At 37.3% G+C, this 18,834-nt stretch overlaps 1 protein-coding gene across 1 annotated transcript in view; it reads left to right on the plus strand.

Moving 5' to 3' along the window:
• Positions 1-18,834, plus strand: part of DDX10 (DEAD-box helicase 10) — a 181,541-nt gene that overhangs the window by 144,047 nt on the left and 18,660 nt on the right. The window lies entirely within an intron of this gene.

An 18,834-nucleotide genomic window follows, 5' to 3' on the forward strand; every position in this document is an offset into this window, starting at 1 on the left:
GTGAAAATAAAGACAAAACATAATTGTAAGGCAAGTGACTTGATGGTGATGTATTTAGTTGGAAGTGCTGCTGTAGCCTCCAGTCTTCTAAATGTTGTCCTGAATATTTTTTTTAATAAATTTGAATTATTGCATATGTCCTTATGGCAGCTACATTAATCTTGAGTGCAGTAAGAGAACTACATTCTGACGACAGTTTTAAATTTATTTTTCTTAAATGGAGAGTTCATAAAAGCCCCGCTTTATAGTATATTTCATAGAGTATTGCAACATTTTAAATTCAGTAATGTATGAACTGATTCTTGTAGCTATCTTTTCATGAGACACAGTGGACTTTCTAGCAGGGAAACTTGTACCTAACAGGATCTCAGCACTGAACTGACTAGGTCACGTGATCACTAGAATTAAGATTTCTTAAGATGAAGTGAAATACCTTTCTATTTCAAGTTTTTATTTCCTGAGCTTTGTACCACATGCTTTTTAATAGAGATGACTTAGAGTGCAACCACAAACATTGAAACAAATCTCAGAATTTGAGATGAGTTTAATAATTCAAAATTACAGTTTTCTTCTCTCAGTAAGGAAACGTAAATGAAGAAATTGACATTGTGATTTTTTTGTTTGTGATTTTTTTGTTTGTGATTTCAATGCATTTTCAAGTAGCCCATAATTTGTTGGAGTTTACATTGACTTCTAGGAATATGGCTAATAGTTTTCTTTAAGTCAGTGTAAGTACGTTGGCATGAAAGTGGCACCTTTGTTCTATGGAACTGGCCTATGTGTTTAGAAAAATGTGCTAAACTTAAACAGCTTATGACAAAGCTGTGAGAAATTTCTTTGATCCTAAAAATATCTGCTAGTATTTTTATATAACCATGAATAACTCCATCCTCTAGTAATTAATGTTTATAATTAGGATTTATTTTAAGAGCCTATACTTATTCAGGTAAGTAGCTAAGAACAATTGTGCCTAGCCTTTTTTTGAGCATCATCTGAAATAGGATTAAAGGTAGAGCACTATAGATAAAGGTTTTAAAAACTTTACATGTAAAACAACACTACATCAATTGGCACAGAGCAGAGTTAAATTCTAGGCTTTTCTGTGAGATGTAACCTGGTAATTGTGATAGATGTTAAAACAAAAATGCTTTGAATTGGCTCGATTTTAGAAATGGGCTCTGAAACAACCTGATCTAGTTGAGGGTGCCCCTGCTGAGTGCAGAGGGAGTTGAACTAGATGACCTTTGGAGGTCCTTTCCAACCCAGACCATTCTATGATTCTAGACTGGAAATTAGATCAGCTTTGTGTAATATCTGATTATCCATATGCCCATTTTAGCACTTCAAAAATATCTTTGAGGTCCTAAAATGCTGCAAAAACCTACTATTGTAGCAAGCTAATAGTGTTTGGATGTATGCAAACAGGATTAGCTTCCTTTAGGAGTATCTGGGCACATGACTGTCTTATTTTGGGACACGAATGCATTTTGGGCTTTCGCTTAGAGCAGACTACAAGAAGCATGGCTGTTTCCCTTGACCCAATCTTAACTGAAAATATGCTGCTTTCTGCTCATACCTGATCTTCAGAATGTTGATTGCTAGTGGAGAGGTGTCAGTTCATTTAATTAAGAACGAGTTGGTAGATCTTGAACTAATCTTTTTACATAAAATTACTGCTGATCACCTCCATGGGAATGCTAGTTTGTGCAGTAGTGTGAGGAAAGTTCAGCTATGGACTGAAGGTAAATGTAAGTTGTTTAATATTCTTTTGCATTGGAGCAAAGGGAATCCCAGCTTATTGTGGTTCTGGGCAGCTTCAAATAGGGCAAAGCAATCAATGAAAAGATGATTTGTTTGATGAAAATTATGTTTACCTCAGGTTGGAAGTAGTTCTGGAGAAATAAGCATGCCTGATTTAAATTAGAGTGGATGATAAACTTAAACTTGTTTCTTATGTGTGAATTCATTGACACTGTCAGCCCTTCCAGCATAACCTACTGTTTTTTCTTTTGTATACTTGCATTAAATATTACAAATGCTATGATTCTATGAAATTCTTGTCTATAGGAAATCATCTAATTGGTGTAGCTATGCAAGTGTTCTCTAAATACCTGACAGGGTAAATCACTGCTCTTATTAACAGATGAATAGAAATTAGTTGCAGTGAAAAGAACAATAGAATAGGTAATTTAAAGCAGTAAAGAAATAAATGAAAATGTCATATGGCAGCATGCATTTTTTTTGTTAAATGGACAAACAAATTAGTAATGATGGCTTTAGAGAGGTTAGCAAAATGTTTGTTAAACTACAAAAGCATGGAAGGTCTCAATATATGTGCAGATCACTTCTTGTTAGCATATTATTTTTCTTTAACATCTGTAAAATTCTTCTGGTCAGTACGCAGAGGAGGAGGAACCTTCAGGTTTCTGTGTGATGTTTGTGACAGACTGGTATGCTGTTCATTGGTGGTTTGAAACAGTGTGAACTTCACTTAACTCTCTCTCTCTCCAGTATTTGATGTTATTCTTAGCAATCCCAGCCTGTGTGCATACTTGCATTGAACAATTCCTGTTTAATACATGCATTTATATTTAAATCACAATATCAGTATGTTGCAGGGAATTAAACATTCGCACAGCATAGTACTACAACACTTGCTGCACTCAAATCTCCAGTTTAAAAAAGCCAACAAGAGCATCCTCTGTGTTGGAAAGGTTCTAGAATTAACTGGTGTCAACTACGTTTTGTACCAATGTGCCATGACAACTCTTATTTTTTTTTAATCTAAAATTCTGGGTTTTTCCATCTGTAGAATTATTCTATTTAGGCCATTCACTTAATTCTTTTAAACTCTTTGAAGAAACCAGGCATTTAAGACTGATGAGCTGATTTATTACAGCGTATGCAGTACTTTGGTCATGCCATTCTACCTATATTGGAAAGGAAATAAAATCCATAAATAAGGTATCTGCAAGTGGAGCAGTTTGGAAAATCTCCATTTCAATTTTGTCTTTATTCTGCCTCAGCTTAATGAACCACATTTGTTCAAATTCAGAGATGTCAGTGAAGCAGCAGCAAGAATGTTTTGGTGCAGTAGTCCTTGTATGTCTTGCAGTCAGTGGTTCTATTTAGCATGCAGGAGGTTTATTTTTGTTCACTTCTCATTCTTTCCAAATACTATGGAATATAATTTGGTGCATATTCATTTCCAAGTAAGTGTGCTTTAACAAAATGAAAGTGACTACAGCATGCATGATGCAAACCATATCAAAAGCACTAAACAGAATCATAGAATCACTTTGGCTGGAAAAGAACTTTAAGATTGTCAAGTCCAATCATTGGCTAACTCTACTGTGTCCCTCAGCACCACATCTGTCTTTTAAATGCCTCCAGGGATGGAGATTCAACCACCTTCTTGGGGAGCCTATTCCAGTGTTGGATAACCCCTTTCAGTGTAAACTTCCTTCTAATATCCAATCTAAGCCTCCTCTGGTGCAAGTTGGAAACCATTTCCTCTCATTCTATCACTTGTTACTAGGAAGAAAAAAACAGCACCCACCTGGTTACAGCCTCCTTTCAGGTAGTTGTAGAGAGTTGTAGATTGAACAATAGATTGGAAAGGTGAGGAAGAATAAGAAAATATGAACCAAGATGACAAACTGCTTGTCCAGAGTTCTCTCCAGAAAAATTCTGGATTAAAATTCTAAGTATTTAATGTTTTCAAAATGAAATTAATTGATCTTGAAAATGCAGTACACTGCATTTCTGTGATAAAATTAATTTAACATTTTAGCAATGAAGCACAAACAGCAAAGCTAGAACCCAAAGAGCTTTCCAATATTTGAGTGTCTTCTTATGGTAATTATTTGATGGTAGTTCTCAGTTTATCAGTACATCTTTACAGCATTTTACCTCCTATTATTTCTGCTATTCATGCATATTCAGCATTTCATCAGCATGTACACACAATCCATTTGTTGTAGGAGGGATGTTTTAAAAGTTGTTTTCTGCACAAAATCTTGACTTCTCAGAAATTTTAGTATGTTCTGCATGTTTTGTTTGTCCATGACTGTCATCTCTCTAGGATGCTTGTTTGTACAACTCAATACACACTAAAAGTGTTGGAAATTATTTGTACCAGTACATAGCCTTTGGGTACCCACAGGTCTGAAAAGCAAGAAGAAATGCACCTGTAAAATCAGAATTTTCTGGCAGTGCAGAATACTACCAAGATTTTAAAAAGGCAGTTTTAAACAGAAGTTGTGCTGAATTAGTGCTGAAAATCGCACAGGTGCTATAGTCTATCTCTTTAGGAAATGGACTGATGTTGCTCAGTCAATAAGAAGTCATTCAGATAAATCAGAAATTGTTCGTTTCTTCTCTGGGATATTAATTAGGATTCCCTCCAGTTGGAAAAATAGCTTTCTGGTCTTTCAATAAAGCCATTTTCCAAGAGAAAGTTACTTTCAGCTTCTACTTAATACTGGTTAGCCAGTAAATCTGTTTGTGCATTTGATTGCTATCCAAGCAGAGGTGATTTAGAATTTGTAAACAGAAATGTGCTGATTCCAAGGAATTTGGATTTGGACTGTTCTGAAAAGATATTTATCTAGGTCAAAAGGTGAATGCTGTAGTACTGGACTACCAACAAAAATTATTTATTGGCAAATGTAGAAAAAGAGTCCTTTGAAGAAAAGCATTTTAATGGTAAAAAACCCCACACCCAAACCAACCACAAAACCACCTCTCTTTGCAGTCAGTGTCAGCATATCATTCTCATAGGTTTCCTAAAGCTCAAAATACCGATTCCTTTAAAAGAATCAGTTTGAGGATTTGTTTGAGAAGTACTATTTGGTATTGGTAATTTGGTGTGTTAGTTACCCTAGTTTAATTTTTCGCTTGAGACTCATTTGAAACTGTTCATTGTGCAAATGGAATGTTTAAAAAGGACTCACAAGGCTGAGGTTCTGAATTTAACAGGCATTGCCAGCTTCTCTTGTTCATCAAAAATGCAAGAACTTTTAACTTGTGACTATGTGCAAGCCAACACAGTATGTAATGTTTGGTCAGAACCACATGGTATTTATGCATGTGGTGCTCATGGATTAACTGGTAGGACTCGGTATCTTCAAGATGAATTGCTTGTCAGAGAAAATGCAGTTGGAAAGACTTGGGGACATGGGTAGGAAGCACCTTTCTCGTGGCAGCTTCTGCCTATGAGTGGAGATGGCTGAGATTAACCCCAGCCAGCTGTGAATTACACCTCACCTCATGATACAATCCAGAATCAAGGTCGCATGGCTTTCATACGCAGGACGGTAAAGGGATAGCTTACAGGGCTGCTGCCAGGTAGGTTTGCTGCCTCTCTTCTGGGGAAGAGAGCTTCTGAAAGAAAGAAGGTATGTAATGCAGTTAGGACTTAAGCCTTCTGAGCTTTAGCTAGATTTCATCTTTGTGATAGAAGGGAGTTAAGAAAGTTCATTAAATGCAATGATGTATCACATGGAAAAATGCAGAGTGAGACCTCATCTGCTTAGTGGTGAGAGATCCTCAGCAGACAGGAACTGTGCACTATGATGCGTCTGAAATATTCAAGAACCTTTGTGGTTGTATTTTTTGATAATTTATTTCCTGACAAAAGTAATCTATGCTCTGTAGCACCCAACGACCTCATTTATCAGTCTGTTGTCACAGAAAATATTTTGGGTGCTGAAACTGATTGCCAGCAAGGTGGCTGAAGCCCTTAAAGAGGTTGATCATGTTCAGCAGTGGTGCCTCTTCATCACAGCTGTGAAGAGAGTTACGGAACAGAGACTTGAATTATGAAGTCCCTTTAAGAAAAGGCATTTGCAAATAATTTTTTAAAATCTCTTTTTAGTTATTCATAATGTGTAAAACATGGTTCTGTGCCTACATAATAAAAATAGACTTAATACAAAAAGCAAGTTTAATTAAAACTCATAACTGGAGACGTCAGAATGCTGATCACAGGCCTGAATGCATTTCCTTCCAAATTTAGTTATACATTCTGAATTTCATGATGGATATTATGTACACAGTGCTTTGGGAAGTCATGCATAATGTAACAAGGATTTTCACTGAACAGTACCTCTAGCAAATGTTCTCTCTGCTAATATTGTATGCCAAGTAGAATGTGATATAACAAATGATTTACTTATTTTCAATAGGTCATTAAATGTTATGCTCAAAATTTTGTGAAACTGCAAGAATTTAAAAAGGAAGTGCAACCCAAGAAAGCTACATGTGTGAGGAGATAGGATGTAATCAAGTCACAACTGGGTTTTATAATCAGATGACTCTACTGATGCAGAAATAACTTTAGTGTTCCTCTTGCAAAGTTAGGTGAGCTATGTAGAGAGGACCAGGATAACAGGGCTCACCATTTCTCAGATGGAGAAATAGTGTTATCTCTAAAATTACAGTAATGTTTACGTTGTTTCAAAGGTCTTCTGTTTCTTTGTTTAACGTAATTTATAAGGGAAAAAAATAGTCGTTTTCTAGTTACCATTTTATGTTTTAGATTGGTCAATAATTGAAGGGCTTTGTAAATCCTAATCATTGTATGATAGATAGTGGAGAAAACTGCAATTGAACATATTTTTTTCTGTATCAGGTATGCTATGGTTACTGCCTTTGAATTTCTGTCAAGATTGAAATAGTAACCACACTGACTGCTAATTTATCTTTTATGTGGCTGTGTAGGTTCTCAGATTCAATCAAATCTTATGGATGGATCTCTAGCAGGTACTAATATGGCCACAGTTTGAGTTCAGTTGGATTTGTTTATTTTTGTCTTAAGAAGTAGAAATTTGCCTCCAAACCCAAAAGTTACAAGTTGAAGTGTCATCCTGTGGTCTGATGCATCCCACAGGGGCCTCAGAAACGCAGTGAATTGTGTGTGCACTTTGGTAGTTTGCCAGAGGTTCATACTTGAGCACATGCAGGCATGTGCCTCTGAGTTTGGTGTTCCAGGGGTGGGATATAGCCAGGACCACTGGAACTCAGGGTAGCCTGCATCCTAGATCTGCTTGCTGTTTCCAGATTCAAGCATGTGGCACAAACCCCCAAACCTGCTGTGAAGGTTTTGTTAAAGATATAATGGTAAGATTTGAATCTATTCACTATGAAATCACATAATGTGGAGCTTCCTGCATTATATATTTGATGTTTATGTATTTTATGCTATATCAAACTTTTCAGTGCTTCACAAAGACTGGAGGAGGTGGACAGCGTTGCCGCAAGCAGGGGACCCCAGCTGAAATGAGTGGCTGATGTGAACCACTTCCTTGGTGGAAGTGCTTGGTGGAAGTTCTTCTCTCCTACCCTCTTCTCATGCACATCGGCTGTGTCTCCTTCTCCAGTTACTACAGTTCTCCTCATACATGAGAACACGAGTGTTTCTTGTTAGTCTGTTTGCTGGTTGGATGCCAGATCAGCTGGCACATGTGTTTTGGTTTTTTTTAACTGGTGATCCATTCAGAAAACAGACTTAGATAATCTTTTGTATTAATCAGAGCAAGCAGTACCTCTGCATCTCAGATTTCATCAGGCCAAGAAAGCATTCTTCAAACCTGTATCCAGGCTTGTGAGCTGTGTGATAATTGGCATGATCTCGAGAAGTTGAGGAAATAGGCCAAATACTTAAAAAGTAAATGAGCAATCTGTTCTTGGACTGGCACAACAAATAATGGTTTTGTAACAGGGTGTTTGTCTGTGGGTATTGACATTATCAGGGTAGTGAGATTGACCAGTCATCCAGTTGCTGCCAGTCTCAAGAAGTTACTGTTACAGCAGTTCACCTAGTTCATGTCTTTGAGCTTTTTACAGCAAATAAGAGGTCTGGAATGAATTCTTTTTATTAATTTATATCAAGCAAAGGTCTAGAAAATATTGATATATTTCAGAGCTAGAGCCTAAACTTTGTGGAGTAACACTCATGAAAATTACTTAGTGTCATGATTGTGTTTTATTTGCCATAATTTTATTTCCAGTCAAGATAGTGTTTTTCATCAATGTGACCTATACAGAAAGCATGTCAAGGAGCTGTATTAAATTCTGCTGCTAGTGGAGGTCTATATAGGGTAATAACAGTTTATGCCTTTATATCGGTTGTGACCAATGAATTAATAGGAATTAGCAATATGTCTACACTCAAGCCAGTAGACACTGTTTTCAGGTTGCTGTTTCAGTTTCCAGTATTTACTAATGTATGGCAAATCATAATTGCAAGTAGATTGTGTCAAGCCAAAAAGTCAGTGGAGCAAATGAGATGCTTGCATTGGAGTTCATAATGAATGTTAAGGTTAGGCTAAAATTGCTTTTCCTGACAGCTTTCTAAGCATACTATTATGTACTTTTTAATCTTTGAGATCAACATTTATCCTTCTCATTCACCCTTTCCTTGACATTTTGTATGTATGTTGCAAGTATTTGAGGGAAGATGGGAAGGAAATAGCCTTGTAATTATTAAAAACATGATAGATGAAAATTGAACATCTCTATAAAAAGACCAAAACAGTGATTTTAATACATATTTTAATTGGTTAGTTATATTATTTTTCAATAATAATTTAAAAGTGGTAGGTAAAATGAAGGTATTAAGGAATGATCTGTGAAAAAATTTATTATTATCTAAAATAATTAAAACAAAAAGTTGCTGATAAAGTTTCAGATAGTGGTGTGATTTAGAGAACAGTCATTAACTGACAAAGTTAACTGGGTTTTCATAAGAAATTGCATCATTTCCTGGTTCTGAAATAATATTTCAATATGCAGTTAAAAGTTGAAAAACATACTAGGATGAACTTAACTTTTCTTCCATGGATCTGCTGTACTTAAGAGGGTTCTACTCAATCTGTTAAATAGTGACTGTCAAATAATATACATAAGACATATATTTTAGGAAATAATTAAAATTCCAGTCAAAGTCTGTTTCAGTTTCAGATGGAATAGGAATTAACTTGATGCTAACCATGATTGAAGAATAAGTAGCAATTGCTTGGCAAAGAAGTGATGATTCTTTTATAATTTGCTAACACTGTTATGAAAAAAAAAAAGGAAAAGGAAAAATTTGGGCTTTAAATAGTTGTCATAAAATAGTACCAAATTTTGTGCAGAGTTCAGTATAAAACAACTGTGCCTCAGATTACTGAAATAAAACCAGTGTAAAGCACTGTGTGAATTAAGTTTGCTGATTCTAATCAGGATTATAATTAGTGATTCAAATCACTGATTTAAATTAACCCATCTTGACTTTTATATCTCTGATTCCTTGAGAAACAAATGTAAAATAGCATTGTTTTGGTACAGAAAGAAAAATTCAAGTTTGTACCTGCCTTTGCAATGTTAGTCTGTGTCGAGCCATACCTAAGTCTGTTTGTTCAGGTAGTGTTACCAAAATGTAATTTTCAGGGAGTCCGATAGAGCTGTGTTTCACAAAATCTATTCCCACAAGAGCTAAATGCCAAGGTAATGAATCATACAGTGTACTGTATCCTGTTGTTATGGATATAATACATTATTTATGCACTATAAAGATTTTTCAGATGATGTTGAAATGAACAGGCAAGCAAATTAACAACTATAAGGTGTAAAATGTCCATAACTGAAAATTGCAATTTCCTAGGTTAAAATTTGTAATGATGCTTTCAGTGATTACAAAGCATTTGAGATTGATTTGCTCTAAGTATGGACTTTCAAGGAGTAGTGAGAAGTCTTTTAGAAATCTATAATATGCTAATTACATCTACAGGTGAGTGCCAGATCTTCTACTCTTACTGTTCATATACCACTTTGTGCTGGTTTTAGGCTATGCCTTTAAAAATCTTCACAGATCTTGAGCAGAAAGTAGTAAAAATGTAAATAAATCACTATTGAGTGTAAAAAAGGAAAATAATGATTATTCTAAACAATTAAATTGGAGGGATAGCTCCCTTAAGATTTAGGTCTCAAAACAATGTTCAGTTCTTTTTGGCAGTGTGGTGCAGAGTGTCTGCTCTCTTCTTGCTTCTTTCGCTGGGAGGATTTCTACACGCCTCTGCTGACCTTGACTGCTTGGTCTGGTATTAACCTTCTCTGTTTCTCTCTCTCTCTTTCCATTTGCCAGGGGGCTCAGGAGGATGCAGAGAGGGGGAGGCAGGGGACCAGCTTTCCCTGGTCTTTTGGCCGGGGGTGGTTTGTGCTGTTTTGTTAATTGTAAACACCTGTAAATATTGTAAATACTGTATATTTGTATATATTCATTGCATTCCATTGTAGACTGTAGTTTTGCTTGTAAATATAGCTCCATTTGCTTGCAAACTGAGCTAGTCTGGTAAAGTTAATGTTGGGGGGAGGTGGGGGTGGAATTTCCAACCCACCACACACTTTTATTTTGATTACTGAACCCAAAAGTTGTAACTCAGGTCACTGGAAATAGGATAAATAAAACATTTTAGCAGCGGTACTGAACTAGTACAGTGTGAGCCATTGATACATTTCATAGATATTATTAGGCACAGGCTTAGGCTTTTCATGGAAGGTTGTCTCAATTTCCCCCTCCGTATATTGTTTCAAACATTTTGTTCTTGGGCTGAGAATGAGATGATAGTCTTCTTTACTAGACCGAGTTAACAAACTCTGATACTTGTATGAGAAGCACTAAAGACTAATAGAAAGCAGTATAGCAGTGGTGGAAAATAATTGAATTCATAAATACCTATGTATTGAAATGAGGACAAACTTCTCCCCTTCTCACTGTTGTATCTGGCAGTGCTTTCTAGTTTGTTTACAGGAAAATCTGCTGTTGTGCCTGCAGAGTAGTTTTCAAACTGTGATCATCTTATGCTCCCTGGCTGAAGAGATCTGCAGCTTAGAGACTTTCAGGGGCAAAAGTACAGCACTGCTGTATTTACTATTTCTTGATAAAGTTTTATTAATTACCTACCTACTTTTTGAGCCCACATAAACTTCTAACACCTTCTGTATTCTTTGGAAGAACATTCATGGCTTTACTACTTGTCATGTGAAGAGGTGCCTTTGGATGTTTAGTCACTCATTCTCTAGTTCTGTTTGCTGTTGTTGATATGAGCAGGTATTGCTTGCTTCCTTGTCCTTCATCAGGCTTTATTCATTTGTCCTCTTGTGTCTTTTACTTAATGCTTATGCTCTTTGGGCCAGGAGTTGACTTTCTGCTAAATTTTGTAGAAAAGAATTCATGGCTTACAAAGATGGATTCAACAGCAACAATAATAATAATAAATGATCCTGCAAGCATGCAGCAACAGCCAGGTGCTTTTTGATTTGCTGGTTACTTGTTTGCATATTTGAACTAATGTGTATCTATTGCTGCTGCTAATAGACCCTGAGCAAAGGCAGGCAATGTCTTGTTTTCACAGCAAGCGGCTGAGTCCGTGCTGTGACTGGCATTGCTACTTCTGTCTGTAGAAGCACCAATAGCAGTTAAAATAAATTTTCACTGTGAGGAATTAATTTGATCATATTTCTTCCTGTAAATGTACAATTTTACATACATATTTTGTACAAGCATTTAGAGCATGCGAGTTAGGCAGAGCAGTGAAAACATGAAAGTCTTGTTGTAGGACAAATGTTTAGTGCCAGTGCTGCTGTTTCTTGTGTGCTGAATACAAATCACCTGTTTGAAGAAAAAGAGCAGAAGTAACCAGCTTACAGAATTGTGTGACTTAGAAGTTTTCCCTTCTGATTATTTCACATCAGTGTTGCTGTTGATCTCTTCATTCTTGAAGAATAGAGGCCACTAAGCAAAGAGTGGTCTCTGCTCCCAGAGTCTCCACTTTGAGCAGTGGTGGTGGTGGGACACCTCTGCTGTATCCCAGCAGAGGATGCAGTTCTTTCAGGCTTGTTCAAAAGTGCCAGAAAGCAATACAGAGAAAATTCTCTTGTGTAGGCACTGTCTCTGTGGACATACGCTGAGGTTCCCTGGAGAAGGCTGATGTGTTGAAATGTTTGAATGCAGAGACTACTTGGAGAATTACTTTCTGTAATTGAGATATATCTGTTGCCATTGTTTAATTTTCCCACACTTTTTTACTCATTTCTTTTTATAAGGCACAGTGAATGAAACAAAAATTATTTTTTCCTGTACCACTTACTCGCTTACAAGCAAAATGATACCTGACAATCTAGCATTAGAAAGATTTCAAAATAAAAACTGTATAGACTTCTCTAGTTTGAAGCCTTTGCATTATTAAATGCTTTAAATCAGTTTTGTTTCAGATGGAGATTTAATCTCTATCTAGCTGCTAGCATGACAGGCGTGGGAGCCTTTATACTATGTCAGAGATGAAATTACTGCTCTCTTAATGGTACTAGGGATCCTAAATTTGGCAAATAAACCAGCTCTGTGCTGTGGACATATTTCATTGCACCAGAACTAGCTTGCAATCCTGTGAAATCTCTAAGGTCAAGAGTATATGCAATAGGTTAAACTCTTTTCCATGTCTAAATTTCATATATTCCAGTATGTATTTTGCTTCTGATGCCACCCACCTAGTTACTGAGTTTCTTTTACGTTCTATTTTCAGTTAACAGTATAGTTGTTTTATTCTGACCTTTCTTGTCAGAATTACATTAGTCTGCTCTTTTGTTAAAATCACATTGATAATTACGGTTATCAACAACTTTAAGAATCTTGTCTTCAATAAACATCCCACAGGGTTCTTATAAGAGCAAATTAAAAAAATTAAAAGCATAAGGTCGATTGTGAGATGTACTCATTACAATTCAAATGCTGATGAGAGCAAGTACATTTTTTATATATATTAAGAAGTTCTCAGCATTTCATTTTCAGGTAGATGAGTTTGTAATTGTAAATGTACCAAATTATGTTCTCTTTCTCTACATACATTCTGTGTTGCTGTTAGTTCTGGTGTGGACTTTTCTTGTAAGTACTTTGTAGAGATGAAGTCTACAGGTGAAACATATGCATATTATAACGAGAATGACAGAAGCTTTACTAATACAAAAAAGCTAGAAGTGAATGTGTGGAAATTTCTCTATTTTTTGTGGTTTCAGTGGTCCTGAACTGTGCTTGTGGCAGGAGCCATTTCCAGCAGAAACTGATTTGCTGTAGTCATGCAGCAAAGATTTGAATGTCAGTGTATATGTGTCAGTGTGTGCTAGTTTGGAAGGCAGACTTACCCATCCACTGACCATAAAATGTGGGGCTTTTAGGAATGCCAAGAAATAAAATAAAATATTTTCATGTACATTACCACTGCTAAAAGCAAGATTCTGCTGGCTAAACTAGGCTAATTGTTTTATTTAAGATATCAGAATGCTTATAAAGAAATAAAGAATGACTGGATGAAATGGAACCTTTGTGTCACTGCTAGTGATTGGGAAGATGAATGATCTGAAGATGAAGCTGAGAGTTATTCTGTCCCTTCTGCTGAAACCCAAGAACGATGCTCTCTAAAGAGGTGTGAAAACAAGAAGCTGTGGCTAACTCCTTCCAGAGCCTGAAGATCAGTTAGATTACCTTAGTGCAAAAGCTGTGTCTGTCTGAATAACCTACAACTTCGCTTTCTCCAATTTTTGGTTACCAGCCTTTCTGGCCAGACCCATGGTACTGGGCCAGTCCTTCTGAAACAGTTGACCCCATTTGTGTCCTCATCTGTGGTGTGCCTTGAGTGCATCTCTCTACTTCAGACAAAGAGAACAGAAAATCCTCCAACATCCTGGTCTCTGCTCTTCCCACTCTTTTGTATATCGCTTCCTACTAATACATAAAAGGAAACAAGACTAGGAGTGGCAAACCCAGCTGTGGAATGGACATATTTGTTGTCCTGGTTTTAACTCAGACAGCAGCTGAGCCCTGTCAGTCTGCTCACAATAGATGCGTTCCCTCCACCCCTCTCCTCCAGATTAGCAAGGAAGAAAAGGACTGGAGAAGTAGAAATAAGGGAGATTTACTACTGTAGGGATATCAGATAACCCACACACAAAAAATACAGCATATGTAGCAGTGGGGGAACAGGCAAAATGTGGGCAGACTGCACCTATGAATCAGTGCACCAAAGGGCTGCACCCCAGCCCAGAAACAGGGAAAAAGCCAAACAAACCTGGAGCAGGAAACTTTATAAGCTATAGATTACACTCCAAATCCCATAACCCCTTTCAGCTCCAGCCAGCCTTTTTCTTTTGCAGTGTGCATGATGTCAGCATGGTATTGAATAACCATCTGCTCTCCTGGCTTCCACTGCACTACTGCAGGGAGGGGGAGTAGCCCCCTTTCACCCTTGTCCCTTCTAGTGTGGCCAGCCAGCTAAAACCAATACAACAGTCAACTCTTAGAACTCATGTTTGGTGTTGAAGCAGATGACAAAGCGTAGGTAGCAGGAAGAAAGCTTGCATGGCTTGGTCACAGTTCATGAAGGTTGTCTTTAAACACCACTACACACATCTTAGAAATGTGGTTGAAAGGTGGCCTTTCCCCTCTTAGCTTAACTTGCAAGATCATTCCCTCAGTGGAGAGGGCTGCTTTCTGTGTTTGGATCTGAAGGCTATTGATGAGCGTTGGATGATATGGATTGTAGTTGTCCAATTTTGGTCTGGTTTAGGCAGCTCTTTGTATGGTAGTTCAGCACTTGGTTTGATCCACTGGCTACCAGTCAGTTTTCACTATTGTCTAAGACTTTGGTCATGAAAGCAACTGGAGCAAACACTCCAGCTGCATCAAAGGCTGTATTTCTATTTGTGAATTGCCAGAATATCTGTATGCCTTTGGGGCAATGTAGATGATGATATATCACAGCAACCAAGCATCAGCTGAGGGGGCAGTATTGCGTGTTGGGGATACAGGCTGTGGAAAAAATCCCAAAAGACAAGGCGAACAGGTGAATCCACTGTAAGGTGTTTTAAAGGAAATGCTACAAACCTCTCTGTTCATGACTGTGTTTCATCATAAACATGATACAGAAACAAGTCTCGTTTTTATCTGAAAAATTATTGCCAAAAAGAAGAAAATTAATAAAATTTGGAATGCTGTCAGATCATGACAGGGATTATATTTTTAAATATGCTTTTATGTGAGCCATAATATGCTAAATATTTTTAAGTTGTGTACTTACGTAGGGTAACCTCCTAGCAGTATTTAAAGCTTACTTTTTCTTAGCATTAAAATCACAGCCACCACTAACTGGGAGGGGCATAGCTCAACAGGAACTGAATATTACATGAGTGTGACTGTTGATAGAGTCAAGTCAAGTCTGATCAAGTTCTAAACAAACATTAAAGCTACTGGTTTCAGCTGATCAGCAGTGTTCTTCTACTGTGCTTTATGAAGTACTTTGGGCAGGACTGACAGTGCTAAAATTATTATTTCTTTCCCCTTCAACCTGGTTGCTAGGAACTGATATGTTCCTTAAAGGAATTTAACAGACCCTTGAGGGTCAGTTTTCTTAAAAAGGTACATGCATTTCTTCATTTTAAGTTTCTCTTAACCTGCCTAACACATTTACCTGAGCTCCACCAGCCATTCAACCTTCTTTGGGAAGAGACGAAGTTGTCATTACATCTTGTAACAAAGGCAACTGAAAGTTGAATTGGAGGTATTCTGTTGAGAACTTGTCCTGTTTGCCTCATCTGGTGTGTGTTTCCGAAATGACTACAGTAATATCTTTACTGACTTGGTACAGTGTGGAAGGTTGAAAACAACGAGATTTCCAAAGCAGAACAAAAATTTTGCTGATTTTTTCTAAAATGTTGAGTTTGCATAAAAAGAATTTCCTTATACCTCAGAGAGAGACCATTCAAGTGCAGAAATGCTTTCATTTCAATGCCATGTTCAAAATGGAAGACTTTGTGCAAAGTTTCTGTGGAGCTAGGTTGCAAATTAGCTTGGTTGGTCTGGTGTAAAAAAAGAGCAAGCTTGTCACCCTGAGCAGAATGGAAATAGCAAAGTGATTGCCACTGAATCCTGTTCTCCTGGCTACCTTGATTTGATGTCTGAGTGGGTTTCCTTCCACAGCTGCACTTTGTGGTCAATTCATGCTCCAAAGCACATTTTATGCTAGCCTTAGACATAAAGTACAGGAGGTCAAAATCTGCCCTTCAGTTAATCTCCTCTTTGATAGTGATTGCCTTAGGAAGGATCTAATCCTGAGTCTGTAAATTGCATCCTATTTGTATCTAAAGAGTTTTAACAAGTGTTATCCTGGACTATGATTTTGCTTTTGTTTTCAGCTTATGTGGGGAAGTAATGTGAAATTAAGTTGCAAGATTCTTCTTCCTGACTGGCTGATACAAATTTGAAGCAAGAGGGGGAAAATTGTTCAACAGTGGATGATAACTTTTCATGTTCCTAATAATTTCAGTGTCTTACAAATATTTTAATGACTACATAACTGGTGATACTTACGAAAAAATACGACCTCATGCTCCCTGATGAATTAAAGAAGCATCTTTGCCAATTATGTCTTTTGTTATAGTAAGCATTACCTTGAACACATCTCGGCAAATTTTCTGCTGGAAAAAATGAATACGGATGTGTAATGAAAGCAAAGGTTTGATCTGTGTATGTGTAATTGTCGTATATTTGCATATATAAATGGCAAAATGTAGGAGATAAGGCAATCTCAACATTTTCCTGACAGAATCACAGAAATATTCAGGTTGGAAAAGACCCTTGGGATCATCAAGTCCAACTGATAACCCTGCTCTACAAGGTTCACCCCTAAACCATATCCCCAAGCACCACATCCAGGGTTGGTGACTCAACCACCTCCCTGGGCAGTCCATTCCAACGCCTGACCACTCTTTACATGAAAAAACTTTTCCTAATGTCTAGTCTAAACCTACCCTTCGAATGTGGAAATTAGTTAACAAAAAGGTGGCCATTAAATTAGTTTTATGTTGTTAGTAGTACTCTAATATTGTGCTAAAACTGAGCTAGAGAATAATTTTTTTAAGCAAAAAAAATATTTTTTTAAAATTTTTTAAAGCAAAGAAACACCTTAAAAAAACCTTGCAAAACCAAAACTAACTTTGTTACGAAGTACCACCTGAAGTTCTTGGTAATCAACATGCTTTTAAGTCAGTGGGTATGTTCCTGTAGGCAGTTTGCAGTGCTGCTGAATCTGGCCATGCTTCTAGTGATTTTATATGCCCAGCTGTACAATTACCTTTACTGGTACCTCAAAATAGTCAAGAACAAAATATGTGTTTAGTGTGGTTTTCTTCTGTATTATGATTGCAAATCTGGCTTTTATCCCTTTCTTCTTGTTTTCAGTGCATTGGAAATGTGCCACTGGACAAACAATGAGGGGCTCTTGCAGTGATGGCTTACCCTTTTCTTTCATTCACTCTATATGCAAATATAAAAGGGACCTAAGATATGTTTTTTGTTTGGTTTGGGATTTTAATTTTTTAAATTTTTTTCATATCATAGTGAGATGTGTGTACAGTGAGGACAGTGTTCTTTCAAAATCCAGTGATGGAATCATAGAATCATAGCATCATTAAGGTTGGAAAAGACCTTTAAGATCGTAGAGTCCGACTGCAACCCAGCTACCATGACCACTAAACTATATCTTGAAGTACCACATCTGCGTGATTCTTGAACAGCTCCAGGAATGGCAACTCCACAGCCTCCCTGGGCAGCCTGTTTCAATGCCTCACCACTCTTTCAGTAACAAATTTTTTCCTAATATCCAATCTAATCTTCCTCTGCCACAACTTAAGCCCATTTCCTCTCATCCTATTGCTACTTACATGGGAGAAGTGAACAACACTGGCCTCACTACAACGTTGTTTCAGGTAGTTGTAGATAGCATTTAGATCTCCCCTTAGCCTTCTCTTCTCCAGATTAAACAAGCCTATTTCCTTCAGCTGTTCCTCAGACAACATGCCCTCCATACCCCTCACCAGCCTGGTTGCTCTTCTCTAGACTTGCTCCAGGACCTCAGTGTCTTTCTTATACTGTGGTGTCCAACTGAGTACTCAAGCTATAGCCTCAACAGGGCCAAGGACAGGGGGCACGATCACTTGTCTAATCGTGCTGGACAAACTGTTTCTGATACAGGCGAGGCCAGAAAAAAAAATCAGAACATTTACTTTAAATATTTAGTGATATGAAATTATTTGTAGAATGAAGGATTATTTAAATGAGAACTCTTTTGGAAACTCAGCTGTGTGCATGTTGATTAGGTATGTAAACAAAAGGTACCAATGTCTTTAATTACATTTTCTTGGCATTCAGTTTTGCTTTTCGGCATAAATATGCATGAGTCTAGGGTTCAGGTTTCTTAGAAATGCCTGAAAGCTTGTTATTTGTTTGCATTTTTATGTGCATATACAATAGCATTTGCCCTCCAGTCTGTCTGCTTTCTTCCTGTCTGCTAGCCAAAATTTTCAAAAGAGATGCTATCAGTTCAGGACTGTATGGAGCAGAACCTATATCTGCAAAAGCAGTCAGCTGAAGTTTATTATCCTGAATTTTATTATTCAAGACTTTTATGGAACAGCATCTTCTGTTTCTTCATTTTTAAGGAATTAGTGAGGCATTTCTGCACCCTGGGGAAACTTGGCAATGCCAGCAGCCTGGCCCAGGACATGCTGCAAGGATGGAGGGAAGTTGTGCCCTGGAGAGGAGGAGTGAGGGAGTCTGGGAGGAAGGCTGAAGAACATGCAGCGCTTGTTGCAAATGGCTGAAAGTCAGATAGAGCAGTTAGTTCAGCTTAAGCAATGTTTTGGTTTTTAATTGCAAGGGCAACTGAATGAGTTTTAAATCAGAATCTTTAATGAAATACAACGTACGGTAGTGTTTCAGAGAGACAGTAAATCTTCCTGTTACTC

Source organism: Indicator indicator, chromosome 1, assembly GCF_027791375.1.
Source record: "Indicator indicator isolate 239-I01 chromosome 1, UM_Iind_1.1, whole genome shotgun sequence".
Classification (NCBI taxonomy): domain Eukaryota; kingdom Metazoa; phylum Chordata; class Aves; order Piciformes; family Indicatoridae; genus Indicator; species Indicator indicator.